This window comes from Rhipicephalus microplus, chromosome 1, assembly GCF_043290135.1.
Source record: "Rhipicephalus microplus isolate Deutch F79 chromosome 1, USDA_Rmic, whole genome shotgun sequence".
NCBI lineage: Eukaryota > Metazoa > Arthropoda > Arachnida > Ixodida > Ixodidae > Rhipicephalus > Rhipicephalus microplus.
The window spans coordinates 27,000,542-27,021,603 of record NC_134700.1 but is presented as its reverse complement, the minus strand read 5'-3'; the positions used below and the strand labels follow the sequence as shown (position 1 = coordinate 27,021,603).

General features: G+C 50.9%; 1 long non-coding RNA gene across 1 annotated transcript in view; it reads right to left on the bottom strand.

Moving 5' to 3' along the window:
• Positions 1-21,062, bottom strand: part of LOC142808771 (uncharacterized) — a 118,518-nt gene that overhangs the window by 6,287 nt on the left and 91,169 nt on the right. The window lies entirely within an intron of this gene.

The window sequence follows — 21,062 nt, the reverse complement described above, 5'->3', positions numbered from 1 at the left end:
CGTACCGACCACTTCCAGGGACCCGCGACTTTGGGGCTGTCACAGCGTCGCAACGTGTGTTACCAACCGTGGCCCCACCAGACTTCATGACGACCACCTTGCCGCCCGCCTCGGAGCCTGGCACAGGTGACCTTTCGCCCGTTATTGACTTCCCGACCTCGAAGCTTTCGCCTTCAACAACGTCCGATAAACGAGACTAAACCTCTCGTCTGGCCACTAGCGACGCGTGTCCTGCGCCCGACTGCCCATCCGCCAAGGTTCTCGACATTTGGGCTGAAGACAACCAGTCAGCCACGAGGTTTGTGTTTTCATCGTCCTCGGCCGACGACGCTGCAGGCATGCTTACCACCGGCTCGTCTCGGCCGACCTCCATGGCTCACAACATGGCCGACACGTCAGGTTCTACGACGGCAACATCACCGAACGCCCTGGTGGCTACTACGACTATGGGCATTGTAACGCCCGCTATTCACCTCCAGGTTGCGCAGCCTTCACCCTCCCCGATGTCCAAAGGCGACTGTCGACCAGCCTCAATGCTCTGCACGTCCTGCCAGCAACGACCACCATCGTCCTTGCAGTTTCTCGCAGCTGAAGTTAAAGCCACCAGCCATCAACCACGGCCAAGCTTCCAAGACGCTGCGACTATGACTGACGCGCTTGAGGACGACGTGCCCGGTCCGCTTCAGACAGGTCTCACCAGGCATACCACGCCTGTGGTGGAGCAATCTAGGGGGTGTTGGCTAGAGGCAGCCATGAATTATGCAGACCTGCACGCCAACCCTCGTGCGCGGACTACCGGAGGTCATTACACGAGCACAGGTGTTTCGGCCAATACTCCGGGCGAGCCCACACTGACTGGGTTCCACCACCACCATTCCCCGTCTGGTTGTTGCCTCCGGACGGCAACAACCAGACGTGTGTCCACAAGGCCAGCTCGTGTGTTACAACCACGACGACGCTCATACTTCATACGTGTCTACCACCCATTACCTTACGTCGGCGATGACAATGTGCTTGGCGTCACACATTGCGGCAACTTTTGAGCCGCCCTGCTATGCAGCCACGAGTTGCAGTCACAGCCCTGAAGACGGCTTAAGCGCCTACTCGGCCTATCCGACGCAATGTCCTACCACTAGTCGTGTACCCGACTACCCACCGTACACTTGGCGGCATGTAAGGCCCCTTTAAGCGTTAGCTCCAGTTGCTTCGAATCTACATATGGTTCCCTTTACCGGAAGACAGCGTAATTTTTTGCGATAAATTATATGGACGGATCAGACATACTTATTGCCCCGCCGCGGTGGTCTAGTGGCTAAGGTACTCGGATGCTGACTCGCAGGTCGCGGGATTGAATCTCGGCTTCGGCGGCTGCATTTCCAATAGAGGCGAAAATGATGTAAGCCCGTGTGCTCAGATTTGGGTGCACGTTAAAGAACCCTAGGGGTCAAAATTTCCGGACACCTCGACTACGGCGTCTCTCATAATCATATAGTGGTTTTGGGACGTTAAACCCCACATATCAATCAATCACTGAAAAGTAAGAACAAAAGCGCGTGCGAAGCAGTTTTACTGAAGTTTCGCTCGGGGCCCAAGCTTGATCTGCTGAAGCTCGGACCCCGAGTGCAACGTCATTAGCAAAACTTCTGTAAAACTGCTTCGCACGCGTGTCTGTTCTGACTTTTGCGTGAATGTATATGCCTGAAGTTTTCGAGAAGCTTCAGAACTGTAGTAGATCATTTCGATAAGATCACGCCCACTCTGCGAACTGTACAGAATATTCTGGAACCTACGTTACCGCCAGTGATAACGATAGAACGTTCGATGGCAAGAGTATATATGCCGGCGCACTTCGCCGCTTGTCAGTAGTTGATCGACGGCCGACGCTTCGTTCATTGCTATCTGTGCAAGACTGCTACTGTAATCGGACTTTCCCTTTACTGGGCAGAGGTTCGCCCAAATAACCAGTTAAATTCCTACACAGTCTCCTGTCTTCGGCCATGTCATGACCTCGTGACATCTGGTGGAGGTTCTGCTTCGTTCATGTACCGGATGCCCCCGTCAAGCCGTGAACGTCGCCCACGTCGCAGAGAAGACACCGAAGCCAAACAGGACCAGCGAAGAAGCCACCGACAGCTAGGTCTACCACTAGATTACGGGCTTCTACAAGAAAAGGCGCGGAAGACCAAGGCCATCACCTCGACTGCAGCGGCAATGACAACCGCAGCGTCTGAGCCCGCGATAGTCATGCATCAACTCAGGGAACCACCAACTTTCCATTGGTCATCGTTTGAAGACCTGAAGACCTGGCTAGAAACATACGACCGTGTGGCCGCCGTCAACCACGGAGACAATGAAGAAAAGCTCCGTCGTGTGTACTTCTACTTGGAAGACACCGCAAGAACCTGGCTCGAGAATCGGGAGTCCATGCTCCGAACTCGGGATGTCTTCTGCGGCGCATTCCTGCAAACGTTCGCGGGTGTCGCTCGCAAAGTGAGAGCCGCTGCTTTACTAGAGACCAAGGCTCAGCTACCAAATGAAAATGTTTCCACTTTTACAGAAGAGATGACCCACCTATTCCGTCGAGGTGACCCAGGCAATCCTGAGGAAAATAAAGTTCGTTTCCTCATGCGAGGGGTCAAACAGGAGCTTTTCAGGGGACTAATGAGGAATCCACCGAACACCGTCCAAGCATTTGTATACGAGGCGACCACTACCGAAAAGACCCTGGACATGCGCACCAGACAGTATAATCGTCGCATCACTCCAGAATGCGCTGCTGCTCAAGCCAATGACTCTGAAGACCTGCGTGAAACGATCCGAGCGATCGTGCGGGAAGAGCTGCGCAAGCTGTCACCTTCGGCGCAGCCTCAAGTGGATTCACTTGCCGACAATGTGCGAGAAGAAGTTCGGCAATTGCTTCGAATTTCGCAAGCAGCGTTGCCCGAGCCGAAAACTATGAGCTACGCCGCTGCCATGCGCCACAACGTTTCTCCCCGTCTACGCTAATAGGCCGCCCCGTCGTACTTCTGTCGCCAGACGCCACCGCTGCCACCACCGACGTCCTTGCGTTCGCCAGCGGGCTAGCGCAGTGCACTGAGGAAAACGGACGTTTTGCGTGCACCTGAGAACCGCCCGCTCTGCTACCACTGCGGTGAGGCCGGGCACACATACCGCCGTTGCCAGTACCGACAACTGGGACTGCGTGGCTTCGCGATCAATGCACCTCGCCTGCAGCCAGAAGAACGGCCACGTGACATCGCCGACTACCTCACAGAAACTCAATGGACACCATGAAGTCCTTCGCACTCGCTGTCGCCCAGCCGCCGCATGTCACCGCACCACCGGCAGTACTCTGGCCCAATGCGTGGCTGGTCTCCAAGCCCGTATTCGGGAAACTAAGGGCAGCAAAAGATAAAGGTACGGTTGCTGTGCGACGAACTACTCAAGATCCTCTGACGACAACGACACCGTGACAGAGCTTTCCGAACACAACTAGGCAAAGCCCTGACGGCGAAACCTCACTTACCGAAGGTGACCTGACGACGCAACATGGAAGCAGCGGAAAAAACCGACGCAGCCGTGACCCGACGCCACGCCCTAGCTGTAACGCAAGACGTCGAACTAGCGACCTCGGCGTTCTTATCGACAGCCACAGTGTGACCGCTCTCGTAGATACTGGAGCCGACTATTCCGTCATGAGTGGGTCGTTCGCCGCGAAGTTGAAGAAAGTTGGGACAGCTTGAGAAGGCCCTGAAATCAGCGCAACTGGAGGTCATCTCGTAACACCTGCAGGAATCTGCAAAGCGAGAGTCACCATTAACGGCCGTATTTATCCTACAGACTTCATAGTCGTACTGCGTTGCTCGAGAGATGTCAACCTTGGCATAGACTTCTTATACCTCCATGGTGTTGTCCTCAACCTAATAACAAAGTCGATAACGTTATCCACAGAAGAAGCACTACCAGGGCGCACGCTGTCAGGAAACCATGCCTTGATTGTGCAGGAACAACAAGTCCCCATTCCGCCTCGCTCCAGCGTCATTATTTCAGTCGGCGCTCCTAAATCACCTGACTAGGAAGGCGTCGTTGAAGGCAGTCAGCATCGGCTGGTCACCTGAAATATTTGCGTCGCAAGAGGAATTGCAGAGCTGCGGGGAGGCAAAGCAACGGTTATGCTCACGAATTTTAGCAATGAGTACAAACATGTGAACAAAGAAACAATGGTCGCATACATCGAAGAAATTTTCGCAGCCACCAGTGCTTTCGCCTTCGCCGATTCAGCGGAACCTGCTCTGAGGAACCAAGCTCCACCCACAGCTTTTGACGTCAATCCCAGACTTTCGAACCATAAGCAAGAACAGCTCAAGGCCCTGCTCCTGCAATACGAAGACTGCTTTTCGTCGTCATCGAAAATTCGGCAGACCCCAATCACGAAACATTGCAACATAACTGAAGAAAATGCCAGACCACTCCGTCAGAGTCTGTACAGAGTTTCGACGCGAGAACACGAGGCGATGAAGAGACAAGTTGAATAAATGCTACGGGATGACATCCAGCTGCCCAAGAGTCCATGGGTGTCCCCCGTGGTGTTAGGAAAGAAAAAGGATGGGACCCTACGTTTCTGCTTCGATTATCGCCGCCTGAACAAAATCACGTGAAAGGACGTGTATCCTCTCCCACGAATAGACGACGCTCTTTATCGGCTCTATAACGCCAAGTACTTTTTATCAGTGGGCCCCAAGACTGGTTATTGGCAAATCAAGTCGACAAAAGGGACCAAGCGAAGACAGCGTTTATAACAGCGGATGGCCTCTTAGAGCTTAAGGTGATGCCCTTCGGTCTTTGCTCAGCGCCTGCAACTTTTCAACGCGTTGTGGATACAGTACTGGCAGGATTGAAGTGGCAGACTTGCCTTGTGTACTTGGACGACGTCGTCGTGTTTTCCTCGAGTTTCGACGAGCATCTTCGGCGCCTTGAAGTTGTACTTCAAGCCATCAGATGTCCGGACTCACACTGAAGCCAGAAAAGTTCAGATTAGTGTACGAGGAGCTCTTGTTTCTGGGCCACGTGATTAGCTAGTCTGGAGTTCATCCCGATCCACTGAAAACAGCCGCCATCGCCAACTTCCCGCTGCCCACTGACAAGAAGGCAGTGCGCCGATTTCTGGACCTGTGCGCCTATTATAGGCGGTTCGTGAAAAACTTTGCCCACCTCGCCGATCTATTCACTAACCTTACCAAGGCCGACGCGGAGTTCAAGTGGGAAACGCCACAGGAACACGCTTTCCAGGAACTTAAACATCGCCTCCAGACGCCTCCATTACTTGCCCAATTCGACGAATTCGCTGAGACAGAAATACACACTGACGCAAGCAGCGTAGGTCTTGGCGCCATTCTTGTGCAGAGGGCTGACGGACTTGAAAGGGTTTAAGATGACTGCCAGTTGGGCGTGTTGGTAAAGGTTCACAATGAAACAAGCGCTAAAATACACACACTCAGAGAGAACACAGACAAGTGCTTTCTGTGTCCTCTCTGAGTGTGTGTCTTGAAAGGGTTATTAATTACGCCAGCCGATCGCTATCCAAAGCAGAAGCCAAATATTCCACAAAAGAAAAGGAGTGCCTCGCCATCATCCGGGCTACGTCGAAATATCGCCCCTACCTTTACGGCAGGCCCTTCATATTTGTGAGCGACAACCGCGCCTTGTGTTGGCTAGCCATCTTGAAGGACCCTTCAGATCGCCTCGAAAGATGGAGCCTGAGACTTCAAGAATATGACATAAACATCGTTTACAAGTCTGGCAAGAAACACTCCGACGCCGACTGTCTCTCTCGTGCGCCTGTCGACCAACCACCGTCCGACGACCCGGATGACGACTACTTCCTGGAAATGATAACTACCGACGACTTAACTGAACGACAGTGGGCCGACCCGGAACTTAAGGCCCTAAAGAATACCTCGAAGGGAGGACCGTCGTAGTACCGAAGGTATTCAAGCGCGTACTTGCGTCGTTCTTCCTGCAAAACGGTCTTCTCCAAAAAAAAACGTTTCACTGCTTCGAGGCAAGTGCCTCCTTGTGGTCCCTTCAGGTCTGTGACCAGAACTCCTGCAGACCCTGCATGACGATCCGACGGCGGGGCACCTTGGTGTTTCTCGCACGCTTGCGATGATACAAGAAAGGTACTACTGGCCACGTCTTACCACCGACGTCACTCGTTATTTGAGGACATGCCGGGACTGTCAGCGATGTAAGACACCGCCGACAAGGCCAGTGGGACTTCTGCAGCCAATTGAACCTCTTCGCCAACTCTTCCAGCAGATCGTTATGGTCCTACCGGGGCCATTCCCGACGTTGGCTTTCGGGAACAAGTGGATCGTGGTAGCTACCGAATATCTCACCCGCTACGCTGAGACAAAAGCCCTGCTCAAAGGCAATGCATCCGAGGTAGCTAAGTTCTTCGTCGAAAATATCGTCTTACGTCACGGAACCCCGGAGGTCCTTATCACCGACAGAGAAAAAGCATTTACTGCTGACCTAACTCAAGCGATCTTGGCATACAGCCATACAACCCACCGCTGGACGAAAGCGTACCACCCACACACCAACGGTCTCACCGAGCGACGAAACAAGACAATCGCCGACATGCTGGCAATGTACGTCAATGTCGAACACAATATGTGGGACGCCATTCTTCCGTACGTAACCTTCGCATACAACACGGCGGTGCAGGAGATGACGCAGATATCTCCATACAAATCGGTCTACGGAAGGAGCCCGGCAATGACGCTCGATGCCATGTAACCCAACGTCACCGAGAAAAAAAAATCTCGATGTTAGTAAATACCTTCAACACGCTGAAGAATCCCAATAACTCGCGTGTCTCCGTATCAAGAATCAACAGACGACTGACAGGTGCCGTTACAATCTTCGACGGCACTTCGTGGAATACCAGCCCGGTGAACGTGTTTGGGTGTGGACGCCGATACGCCGACGTGGACTAAATAAAAAGGTTCTGCGACGGTACTTCGGACCATACAGAGTGGTTCGACGTCTCGACCCACTTCATTACGTGGATGTCCCCGACGGCATCACGAACTCTCAACGACGTCGATTGCGACCGGAAGTCGCCCACGTCGCGTGCCTCAAGCCGTTTCATGTGCGTTAACAAACTGAAACAGTATTGTTTGTATTATTGCTTTACCGTAATTTATTTATTTTACTTTCTTGCATTATTATTGTACCTTCATCTTTAGTTAAAGCATCGGGACGATGCCTTTTTCAATGGGGAGCAATGCCATGTTCCATTTCTCAAGATTTGTTATCGCCCCAATACACTACACAATTCTCAGCGCATACCGCGTTTGCAGTTTTCGAGAAGCTTCAGGACTGTGGTAGATCATTTCGATAAGATCACGCCCGCTCTGCGAACTGTACAGATTATTCTGGAACTACGTAACCGCCAGCGATAACGCTAGAGCATTCTATGGCAAGAGTCTAAATGCCGACGCACTTCGCCGCTTGTCAGGTGTTGATCGACGGCCGACGCTCCGTTCACTGCTATCTGTGCAAGACTGCTACTGTAATCAGACTTTCCGTTTACCGGGCACAGGTTCGCCCAAATAAACAGTTAAATCCCAACACAAAGTCTCCCTTCTTTGGCCACGTCACGACCTCATGACAATATATTGTTGGCATCTATTATGCGCTTCATCCTCATCTGGACAGCAGTCCATGATCATCACCTGTTCTGGCTGACAATAATCATCGTCTTTGAACGTGCGCTTCATCTTCGGGTCTGTTGCGCTTGTTCGTTCCTGAGTTCATGGCCAATAAACCTCGTTACAACCGAGTCGTCAGACGTGGTGGAGGTCTATTGATGATTCCGGTCCTCTCCTCACAACGCCTACTCGCTGGAGTTCCGTTCAGGCTGCCGCTTGGACCCTCAGTCCGCCAACATGTCTCCGATTCAGTGGGCGGACGCCCTTTCTGCTCCCGTTCCGGCACCGCAAGCCCTTCCTCTTTACATCGTAAACAACCAGCGCCACCCTCCGATCTTTGCTGGTTTCTGCGGAGAAGATGTGGAGGACTGGTTCAATAACCACAAGCGAGTAACCGCAACTAATCACTGGGACGACTCTAATAAGATCCGCCGACTATGGCTTTATCTCACAGGCGTTGCCAAGACATGGTTCTTGAACTATCAGATTGACCTCACCGACTGGCCTTCCTTCAAGCAGCAGCTTCGCCAAGTATTCGGCACACCTGCCGTTTGATCCGCTCTAGTGAAGGAAACCCTAGATACTCGCCAAGAACATCCCGGCGAGTCGTACACATCGTACTTCGAGGATGTCCTTGCGCTTTGCCGGCGCGTCAATTCTTCGATGTCCGAGTCAGACAAACTGCGTCACATCCTGAAGGGCATCGGAAGCATTGCCTACAATGCCCTTGTTGCCGAGAATCATTCTTCTGTCGCAGACGTCCTCTCTACGTGACAGCGTCGCGACGACCTTGATACTGTTCACCTTCAGTCGGGCAATAGCCAACACCATCCAGCAGACCGGAACCTGCGTGACAAGATACGGGAGCTCATACGCGAAGAACTCAAATCAATGAGCTTCTCACTACCTTCTCCATCTATCACACAGCCTTCAAGCATGGCCTTGCGTGACATCTCAAGGGAACAACTAACATCATTCACCAGTCCAGCCCATGTACAGCCATCTCCGTCCAGCCCTCCAACGTAAGAGCCAGTTGCGGCTGCGCCTTCTCGCAACGTAAACTCTACGTTGCCGCTGCCATCGTTCACGTCGGTTGCTGCTGCACCACCGGTCCACTTCCAGCCAATGCCACCCGACCCTTCGTCGGCCCACTTGAGTGCGCTGTCTCTCGGTGCGCCGAACGCCCTCTACTAGTTGCCTTAGCGCCCGTCTTGCCCAACATGTTTTTGCTGTGGATATCGGGGCAATATATCGCGCTTCTGCCGCAAGCGCCAGCAGGATGAACGTCGCGGGTACGAAATGCACAAACGGAACTTTTACAGTGGGGATTCTTACGCCCGGCGTTATTCGCCTGAATAGCAGTGGTCTTCATCTCCGCTTGCATCGACTGAGACGCGGAACACTTACCGTTCACGCCGACACCGATCACCTTCACCTTTTCGTTGCTCCTCCTCTCTTCTTTGGCCAGCCTCGTTCACCACTTACAACCAGTCGGAAAACTAAGTGATGCAGTTTTCGGAGGAGAAACTGCATGTAACAGTAGGACTGATATTTTTCCAGCACGCCCGTTCAACATGGTTTCATTTATGGTGGAAGGCGTTCTCGTGGACGCTTTGGCGGACACCGGGGCAACAGTTTCTGTGATTAGATATGACTTGTGCAGGTGTTTGTACACCTTATAATAGACCCACTCTAGTCGAAGCCCAGGGGAACACTATTCGCCCTTTTTCTTTTTGTATTGCTCGTGTTTTTCTCGATGACATCCTGCATTACTGTGCTTACCCGGTGCTCTCACCAGCTAATTCTAGGATGGGACTTCCTATCTTCTTCTTCAGCCGCTATATGTTGTTGTGAATGGATTCTGCCCCTAACTAATACAGACTCCATGTTCGACAAAGGCGTCTACAAGCCGCTACGCCTGTTCGCTCGCGGAGATACCGAACTACCGCCACATCAAGAGCGAATTGTGACCCTGACCTCTAACGACATTGACCACGGTGGCGTTTTGGTGTTCCCATCGTCGATTCGCGTCGCTAAAGACATATAGCCCTTGCGTCAGGCATCGTACGCTTTCACCATGACTCCGCGCTCGTCATTGCTACGATTGTAACGCCGGAGAAAGTTTTCCTGCCAGTGGGCACTGCAGTTGCCTGTGGTGGATGCTGAGCCTGCCATCGTCACGCCATTACACCTGCCTCTACTAACGATCCTTCTATGAGTAAGCCTGGTTCTTCCTCTCCCTTCACAGCACTTATCAATGATGACTTAACAGCTATGCAGGCGCAGCAGTTGCTTGCTTTCTTATTGAAACATGCAGATTCTTTTGACACCTGCTCCTCAATGTTGGGCCAAACTACCACTGCTGCGCATTGCATTCAGATCGAGGGAACATCTATTGTGCATCGCCACCCGTACCGCGTGTCTGTCGCTGGGCGAAAAATCATAAAGGAAAACGTCGCTGACATGCTCCAAGGAGAAATAATTCATCCGTCAACTACCCTTGGTCATCCCCTGTTGTTTAGGTACGAAAAAAAGATGGCTCCGTGCGCTTTTGCGTTGATTACCAGGCACCTAACAACATCAGACGCAAGGACGTATACCCCACGCAACGCATCGATGACGCCCTTGATTCACTGCAAGGCGCCGAATTATTTTCAAGCCTTGATTTTCGTTCGGGATATTGGCGAATTCCTATGCACGATGACTACAAAGAAAAAACTGCATTTCCAACCCCTGATGGCCTAAACGAATTTAAGGTGATGCCTTTTGGGCTCTGCAATGCGACCGTGACGTTCGAACGCCTGATTAACACCATGCTTGGTTGCCTGAAATGAAAGACTTGTCTCTGCTACCTTGATTACATTATCATCTTTTCATCAACGTTTTCTCAGCACCTGAGGCGCTTCGATGACGTCCTAACATGCCTCGCCAGCGCGGGTCTGCAGCTCAACACCAAGAAATGCTGTTTCACTACCAAATCTATCAAGGTTCTCGGTGATGTCGTGAGCAAGGACGGTATTCGCCCAGACCCTGAAAAAATCGTTGCCGTCCTTCGATTTCCATGCCCCACAAGACCTAAAAATTTGCGAAGTTTTCTTGGCCTCGCATCCTATTTTCGTCGTTTTATACGAAATATCGCTTCAATGGCTGCGCCACTTCACCGACTATTTGCTTCTACTGCACCCTTTGTTTGGTCCGAAGAATGTCAGTCGGCGTTTGGCCTATTGAAGGAAGCTCTCACGTCAGAACCTGTACTCTGCCGTTTTCATGACACCGCCCCGACACTCCTGCAAACCGACGCCAGTGATTACGGTATAGGTGCTGTTCTCTTCCAACGCGATAACTCTGAACGGGAAAGGGTCACCGCATACACTAGCCTAGTGCTTATTTCTACCGAAAAGAACTATACCATCACTGAGCAGGAGTGCCTCGCTTCCGTCCTTCCGTCCTTATCTTATCCGTCCTTATCTGTACAGCCGTCAAATTACCATCTTAACAGACCGCCCCGCGTTATGCTGACTTTTTTACAACGAATAACTTGTTCTAACGCTAGGGTCATTGGATTTTACGCTTACAGGAGTATCGGTTTGAGATTATTTAAAATATAGCAAAAAAAACAAGACGCCGCCCTCTTTCTCGGGGCCCACTACCTATACGGCTTTGTTCGACACTCCAGCTGCCAACTTCAGGGATACCAGTGCGGACGTGACTCCCAGTTCTGTTGTCTTGCTCGCCTCGCTGTACCAGCCGCCAGTCGACGATGACCAACCCTTCAGTTCTCACCAGCAGGCTGACTTGTACTGTCGGTGCACTATAGACCACCTCTGAGGAGCTACGCGTCCACCCAGTGCACGGCCTGGTCGACAACTCGAGAACTTCAAGCTTCAGGGCGGTGTGCTGTAATGTCACATTTATCATCCTGACGGTCAACGCTGGTATCTGTTCTGCCACGTGCTCTTCGACATCATGTACTTAACGCCTTTCATGACGATTTGACTGCTGGCCACCTCGGCTTTCGCAAAACCTACTATTGCATTCGAAGCCGCTTTTATTGGTCTAGCCTTTCTACCAGCCTAGCGAAGTACGTGGGTTCCTGCTCTCCGTGCCAACTTTGAAAACTTCCGACATCTGCTCCTGCTGGTCAATTACAGCCAATGACGTGCCCTACAGCACCTTTCGAGGTCGTCGGTGTCGATCTTTATGGGCCCCTTCCTGTTTCTGGCGCTGAAAATAGATGGACAGTCAGCGCCGTAGACCATCTGACACGCTACGCCAAGACAACTTCGGTAGCTACTGCTTCAGCATTGGAATTCGCTGACTTCGTCCTTCAGGTCATAATTCTACGCCATGGTGCTCCTCGTGTACTTCTAAATGGCCATGGAAAGGTGTTATTATCACAGTTTTTAGGTGAAGTCCTCCGCGTTTCTGGTACTACACACAAGACGGCGTCTAACTACCATCCTCAAACAAACGGTCTGACCGAGAGATTTCATCGAACCCTGGCCGACATGATCGCCGTGTACATTTAACCGGATCACAGAAACTGGGATAAACTTCTACCGTTCCTCACTTTTTCGTACAACACAGCTGTTCAGTGCACAACCGGCTACTCACCGTTTTATCTCGTTTACGAATGTTCACCTACTTTCTTTATCGACGTTTCTTTCTTCACCAGCAGTGGCCCTCCATCACCGTCTTCCTGCGAAGAATATATTTCTTGTCTTGTGTAGTGCCACCAGCACGCTCGTGTGAACACGGAAGCTACGCAACAAGCAAGGAAGGCCGTCTACGACACTTCTCAATGCGTGGTATTGTTCCAACCGACTGACGAGGTGCTGCTATTGACACCAATTCGCACACCTGATCTGTGTGACAAGTTCCAGCCTCGATTCATCGACCCCTATGTGGGTTTATAGCAGACTTCACCTGCCAACTATCGTGTGACGCCTCTGGTCGTGCCAACTGACCGCCGTTACCACAGCACTGAAATTGTACGCGTTTCCCGCATGAAGCTTTTCACACGACGCTCCTCGGCACTTTCGCTACCCGACCACAGCGGCCAGGCTGGCCGCTTCCACGGGGGGGGGGGGGGGATTAGTGTAAGCATCTATTATGCGATTCATCCTCATCTGGACAGCAGTCAATAATCATCGCCTGTTCAGGCTGACAATCATCATCGCCTTTGAACGTGCGCTTCATCTTCGGGTCCGTTGCGCTTGTTCGTTCCCGAGCTTACGGCCAATAAACCTCGTTACAACCGAGTCTTCCTAATATATTGTAAGACAGTAGCAGCGTTGGAGTCTCGACGGCATTCATTAGGCCGAATCACCTGATCAACCCTTCAAACGAAGACGACGTTTTTCGTGATGATGATTATATTCAGATGAAGAAGATGAAGGTCAAACGTTGTCAATATTGTGCTTACACTAATTTCCCCCTCGCGCGGAAGCGGCCACTTAGGCCGCTGTTTATGACGGTGGTGTACGGCGCACGAATTGTTTTAAGCACGACACATGAACAACCTCCGTACTGCGAAAACGGCCGTCGGGAGGCAAGACAACAGGGGTTACTCGATAGTTAACAGGAGACGTCTGCTCGACTATAGCGTAGGGGCCGATGAAACGTGAGTGAAACTTATCACACAGGTCGGGAACCCGCGTTGGGGTCCACGACAGTACTTCGTCTCCAGTATTGAAGTGAACTACGCGGTGGACGCCATCATAGCGAGTCTTCCGCTCTTGTTGGCTTGCCTGTGTATTGAGGTGGGCGCGTCAGCGACACTCGGCCAGGCGAGAAATTAAGTGCTCCCTCGATGACGATAACGAATTCACAGGGACGTTAAAAAAGGAGATGTCGAGCGGAGATGTTGGTTGACGGCCATAGACGAGAAAGAATGGGAAATAGCTCATGGTGCACTGTGTAGCGGTATTGTACGCAAAAGTCACGAATGGCAGGATGGTATCCCTGTTGGTGTGGTCGGCGACGGACAATAGAAGTTCCGTCGGTGTGTATGCGATGAGCCACCGCAGAAGTCTGGCTTAGAGCAGTGGAATGTACGTCGAAAGAAAATTTATGCTTAGACAACAACGCCAGTAGTTCATCTGCTTGCGGGGGTATGAGATTCAAGCTGATGGTATTGACGAGAGCCGTAGTGGGTGGAGCATCTGTTGGTATTGAACGTGATTCAACCAGACTGGTATCCAAACCCACTACAGAGATAGGTTGTGTGTCCACGCTGGAAACTACAACAGTGCCCTTGGTCAGCAGAATCGGCTCATTGGTGATATTCAGTACTGCGAGAAATGCGGTGCCGTTGGAGAAGCGGACAAAACTCGATGAAAGTGCAGTCCCTCTGCATAGACAACGGGCTGATGGACTGACTAAGATGACACCGTGGTCAATGGAGTCAGACATAACCGTGATAACGTGCTCGTGGTTAGGTGGCACAAGGACGTCATTGGCTGTTCGTAGCCGGTCACGTGATAATTTCGGGGAAATATCATCCGTCTCTCGCATATGTATGAGTCGTTGTCGACCAGAGATGGAAGCAGCAGCATCAGAAAGAAATTCCCATCCTAAACTAAGCATAAAAGCACAAGAATCCAGCACGGCAAACACAATATGATGCCGGATCCCATCAATGAAACTCTAACGGTGCACTGTGCAGATGGCCGTATCTGTGAGTCATTTGCGCTACGTAAGAGAGTGCCAGTATAAGCTGTGGTAACTTTACGTAGACGAGTACACAAATCCACAGGAATAACAGGAATAGCAGCCCCCGTGTCCACCAAAGCCTGAACTGGTACCCCTTTCGTATACACTAATAACAAGTTGGCTGGGCCCTCTGGAGGTCTTGGTGTTTGTTCGAGCGATGCAGCTTTCCCTCCAAAAACTTCACCAGCTAGTTTTCCGAGTGGTAATCAGAAGTTGGTACAGCCGGTCTCAGAGGAGATGTTGAGCATCGTAGAGGTGAAGGAGACTGGCGGCGTCCGGATAGCAGGGGCGAGGTGCGGCGAGTGGAGAAGTCAGAGAGAAGGAACGTGTCGTAGGGCGTCGCTGGTACTGGTTATGGGATGGCTCGGAATCCCTTTCGTAAACATCGTAGCCACGGCGTTCGTCCTGTTGGCGCTTGCGGCAAAATCGTGAAATATGGCCCCGAAAGCCACAATAGTAACATATTGGGCAAGGCGAGCGCCAGGGGGCGTAGTGTGCTGGAGCTGTCACAGGCGCTAGTACTGGCGCTGGAACAGGCGAGTGCGGTGCAAATGCTGCTACGTTGGACTGCACAGGAACAAGATGCGCCTGCTGAACCAAGGCAGGTGGCATGGCAGCAACTTGCGCGTACGTCATGGGTGGTGCTGGTGGCGCCGTAGTGTTCGATGGGAGAGCGCCAGTCATGGATGAGAGCTCCTCTTTGATGATGTTGCACAGACCAGCAGATTGAGAGTGAGGCCAAGGGGCGGGTGCACATGACAACTCTTGCGCTTGAAGTTCCTCGCGAATCAGAGTGCGAATCAGAGCGCGCAAATCCGCATCCGAAGAAGGCCGGCTGTCACTGGCGTCTGGGTAGTCTGGGTGCAATCGAATGGCTTGGAGTTCACCAAGATGCTGACATGCCGTGATGACGTCCTCAACGGTGGTGGGGTTTTTAACAGCCAGAGCGTTAAACGCGACATGGCCTATCCCTCTGATGATGTGGCGAACACGATCAGCTTCTGTCATCGCCGAGTTCACGTGGTGGCAAAGGGCAAGGACGTCTTCAATGTACGAAGTCTACGTCTTCCCAGGAAGTTGGGCACGCCCATCGAGCTTTTGTTTCGACAGTGCTTTGATCCCCAAGTCCTCTCCGACGTCACGTTCCCCTGGAGCTTCATTCGGGTCGCCGCTTGCTACCCCGCACCTCCACCATTCTGTAATACAGTAGCAGCGTTGGTGTTTCGACGGCGTTTATTAGGCCGAAACGCCTGATCAACCATTCAAACAAAGACGACGTTTTTCGTGATGATGATTATATACAGATGAAGAAGATGAAGGTCAAAGGTTGTCAATATTGTACTTACAATATATATATTATCATCATCAGCCTGGCTACGTCCACTGCAGGACAAAGGCCTCCCCCATGTTCCGCCAGTCAGCTCGGTCTTATGCTTGCTGCTGCCAACTTATACCTGCAAATTTCTTAATTTCACCAGCGCTCCTAACCTTCTGTTTCCCCCCAACCCACTTGCCTTCTCTGGAAATTAAAGTCAGTTACTCTTATTGACCAGCAGTTATCCTGTCTACATGCTACATGCCCGGCCCATGTCAATTTCCTCTTCTTGATTCCAACTATATCCTTGACTCCAGTTTGTTTCATAATCCACTCTGCTCTCTTCTTGTCTCTTCAGGTTAAACCTACCAGTTTCCTTTCCATTACTTGCTGCGTCGTCCTCAATTTAAGCTGAGGCTTCTTTGTAAGTCTCAAGTTTTCTCCTCCGTAGCTAAGTACCGGCAAGATGCAGCTATTATATACCTTCCTCTTGAGGTATAGTGGCCATCTACCTGTAATGATTTGAAAGTGCTTGTCAAATTTGCTCCACCCCATCCTTATTCTTCCAGTCACTTTGATCTCGCGGTTCGCCTCCGCGGTTATTACCTGTGTTAACTCGACAGTCTTCTACAACTTCAAGTGCAGTATTACCTATCTCGAAGCGCTGCTCGCTTTCGAGGATGTTGTACATCACTTTCCTTTTCTGTGGATTATTTTGAGACCTACTTTTCTGCTCTCCTTGTCTAACTGCGTAATCATGAGTTGTAATTCAAGCGCTGAGTTACTCAGCATTGCAATGTCATCGGTGAAGCACAGGTTACGAAAGTACTCTCCAATAACTCTTACCTCTAACTTTTCCCACTCTAGACCCCTGAAAACCTCCAGTAAGCACGCGGTAAATAGCATTGGAAATATTGTATCCCCCTGCCTTACACCTTTATCATTCCTATTCTGTTGCTTTCTTTATAAAGCACTATGGTAGTAGTTGATCCCCTGTAGATTTCTCCAAGGATGTTTATATATGCTTCGTCAACGCCCAGATAGCGCAGTGCTGCATGACTGCTGATATTTCTTCTGAATCAAACGCCTTCTCGTAATATATGAAGACTATGTATAGTGGTTGACTATATTATCAGCATTCATCTATTACCAGATTGATATCTATTACCAGATTGATTGATTGAACAAGTCAACGACATGTTCTTCTATAAGCTTGCGTTCAGAAGCCGACACACGGTAAGGGCGGCGACGAATGACACGGGATTTTTCGGTATCGAAACAATGAGCGGCTATTGTTGTTTGACCCAGACCTTCGGAACAAACGTCAAAGCAAGTTTCTTACCGTGTGTCGGCTTCTGAACGCAAGCTTATAGAAGAACAAGTCAACGACATGTTCGCGCGCAACGTCTTCAGCCCTTCGACAATCGCATGGTCTTCTCCTGTCGTACTAGTAAAAAAGGGATGGCTCGGTACAGTTTTGCATTGATTACAGATCACTCAACAAAATTACTCGTAAGGACGTCTACCCAATGCCTCGCATTGACGACGCTATTGATACTTTACAAGGTGCCGAGTACTCTTCAAGTCTAGACTTGCGCTCTGGTTCTTGGCAGATTCCGATGCATGAGTCTGATAAAGAGAAGACTGCGTTCGCTACGCCAGGCGGGCTCTTTAAATTCAATGTGATGGCATTTGGCCTATGGAATCTGTCATCACATAAAATTGGCTGTGCTGTCTTCGTGCCACAATTGAACGAATGATATACACAGTACTGGGGGGATTTAAATAGAAGACGTGCCTTTGCTACCTGGACGAAATTGTCATCTTTTCGTTCAGCTTCTCACAGCACCTGGAACAGCTAGACGAAGTCCTCAGGTATTTAGCTAAGGCCGGTCTCCAGCTCAACACTAAGAAGTGTCCGTTTGCTAGTCACAGTATCAAGGTGTTAGGTCGCGTCATCAGTAAACATGGCGTTGAGCCCGATCCCGACAAGGTTGCCGCGGTACTGCACTTTCCTACACCAACCAGACCCAAAGACCTCCGCAGCTTTCTTGGCTTGGCATCGTATTTCCGCCACTTTGTGCGTGATTTCGCTAGTATTGCGGCTCCTCTGAACAAACTTCTGACAACGAGCGCGCCCTTTGTCTGGTCAGATGACTGCAAAGCCACTTTTCACACCCTCAAGCGATGCCTCACATCACGGCCAGTGCTTCACTATTTCGGCCCTGCAGCACCTACTCTGCTACACACTGACGCAAGTGGACTTTGCAAACGTGCTGTCCTTCTTCAGCGGAACCACGCTTTCGAAGAACAAGTCGTGGCCTAGGCGAGCCGTACTCTTTCACCTGCTGAGCGAAATTACAGCATCGCTGAGCAAGAATGTATCGCCATTGTGTGGCCCGTACAGTATTTTCACCCTTATTTATACGGCTGGCATTTCACAATAGTGACTGACCATCATGCTCCGTGTTGGTTATCGTCTCTCAAAAATTTGTCGGGACACCTTGGCAGTTGGGTACTACGATTGCAAGAGTATGACTACACAGTCACATATAGGTCGGGTCGACAACACAAAGATGACGACGCTTTGTCACGTTGCCCGCTCTTGCAAAGCGCTGTACAGTCACCTTCCATCTGTTCGTAACCATCGGCCAAAGTGACCAAGCAGACAACTGCTAGTTCAAAAGAGTTCGTTGCCGCAGCGGACCTTCTTTTGTCCACAGATCTCGCCTCGCTCAAACATGCCGATACCTACTGCCGCACAATCATCCATAGGCTCACTGGCTTATCGCGTGCTCCAAACAGCCGCCTAAGACGACAAATTGCCCGTTTCAAGCTTCAACATGGAACATTATGGCGGCAAATCTACCATCCTCTCGGTAACCAACGGGTTCCCGTCATTTATTCACTTACTTCGTCTGGAAGTCTTACAGGCGTTTCATGACGACGCGACAGCTGGCCACTTAGGGTTCCTCAACACTTACGACCGCCTCAAGACTCGGTGCTATTGGCCTGGCCTCTCCACTTCTGTCGCCAAGTACGTCGCTTCCTGCACGTCATGGCAGCACTGAAAACGTACCAGGTTTCTTCCCGCGGGAACATTGCAGCCACTGCCATGCTCTTCCACCCGCTTTCAATTTGTGGGCATAGACTCATACGGACCTCTTCGGCTTACGCCAGCCGCTCATCGTTGGATTGTTACTGCCGTGAACCACCTTACTCGCTACGCGGAGACGGCAGCTCTTCCGTCTGGTGCTACCTCTGAAGTCGCCGATCTTTTTCTTCGCGCTATTATTTTACGACATGGTGCGCCGCGCGTGCTTCTTACTGACTGTAGAGAGACATTTTTTTCACATGTCCTTGCTGAAGTCCTCCAGGCCTCTAACACCATCCAGAAGACCACATCTCCTTATCACCCAGAAACTAATGGTCTGACTGAGCGTTTTCACCGAACTTTGTCCGACGTGATCACCATGTACGTTCAGCCGGATCACAAAAACTGGGACTTTATGCTTCCTTTCGTCACGTCCGCATATAATACTGAAATACAGCGTACGACGAGAACGGCCTCTTTTTTCTCGTTTATGGCCGTGTACCGACTTTTGTTGTGGACGCCACCTTTTTGTCCACATCTTCCATTTCATCTCGATCTCTTCCGAAAGAGTTTGCCGCTCGCGTTGCCCGCTGCCGTGAAATCGCTCGCGCAACACTGCTACCATTCAGGAGAAGAGAAAAATTGACATTGATGCAATGGGTGGAGTTGTTCTGTTCCGCACAGGCGATGAAGTCCTTTTGTGGACACCTGTTTGTGCACCTGGGCTCTGATAAAAATTCCTTCACCGATATCTCACTCCATACACCGTTCTGCAACGAACATCCGAAGTCAACTATCGCTTTGCTCCTGTCAACGCGGCTCCTGATCGTCGTCGCCGCCACAACGATTTCGCCCATGTCTCTTGACTCAAACCATATATTCGGCGTTCCAACCCTTTCTAACTTGCTGCCCTCTTTCGCGAAGGGGGGGGGGGAATAGTGTGAGTGCTGACTATGTACTTCATACTTCATCTTCATCTGCACGACATAACCATTGCAGTGATCATCATCGTATGTCACGTGGGCTTGGTCTCTTTGGCCTGTGCATCTGGATTGAAAATATAACATAATATATATATATATATATATATATTTGTGTGTGTGTTTGTGCGTGTGTGTGTGTGTGTGCGTGTGTGTGTGTGTGTGTGTGTGTGTGTGTGTGTGTGTGTGTGTGTGTGTGTGTGTGTGTGTGTGTGTGTGTGTGTGTGTGTGTGTGTGTGTGTGTGTGATCTAACAGACAATAATGAAAAGGAATGTATAAGGGAAGTTATTAGACCCAATTGTAATGCAAATGTGACGAAAGAAAAGTGGGTGAATAGATCACTTTACGTGAGCAGGATCTGAACCTTCGACCTTCGAAAAAACACCTTCGATGCTGTACCACTGAACTACCACAGCGGCTATCCACCGAGCAACTTTATTTGGTTTATATGTGAGTTTAAACGAGGGAGTGCCAGTCAGCGCCACGTGTAGCCATGGCGACGAGTGTGGCCCACTCTTTACGAGCCCGTTTGGCGTCACGTAGCACGTGAACTTACCACAGCTGGCAGCTGATCAATAGTCCCTCGTATACAACATGACGGTTTCAAGTCTGTCAGTACGAGACCCTCGTTTATGAGTAAGGGAAAGAGGTGTATATTTAGGTGATCCTTTTTTACGTGTTTTGACGTAATAATAATTAGACCTAACAGACATGTAGTGCCATCATCACCATCATCATTTCTAAATCACCACGCCGCGCCTCTCGCGCAGCTGATGCTAGCTCGAGCTGCGCGAGAAATAGAACAAGCTAGCACACTTGGTGTGTCAGACGCGGAAAGCCATGCGGCTCCGCTTCAGGCGTGGAATAAATCGGCGAGAGAACGACACGACCACGTTGGCCGCCGTCCCGTCTTCCTCTCTCGCTACATTGGTGACCCAGAGAATACGCCCTTCGCCGAGCGGCCCGCTGCCATGTTCCCGCAACTCTGCCCGCCAGTGCCGCCGTTCCAATCGACCTACCCCACGGTATGGTTCATGCAGCTCGATGCCGTTCTTGCGTTGAATGACGTCACGGACCAGCCGCTGATGCACGCCATTCTTCATGACACCCTTCCGGTAGAGTTGCGTCATCTCTCTGCCAATTCAAGCACCAGCCCGCAGCCTTACGATGCCTTCTGCACTGCGGTGCTCGCCCGCCACGGCCTCACGTACTAACCGCTTCCAGGGACCCGCGACTTTGG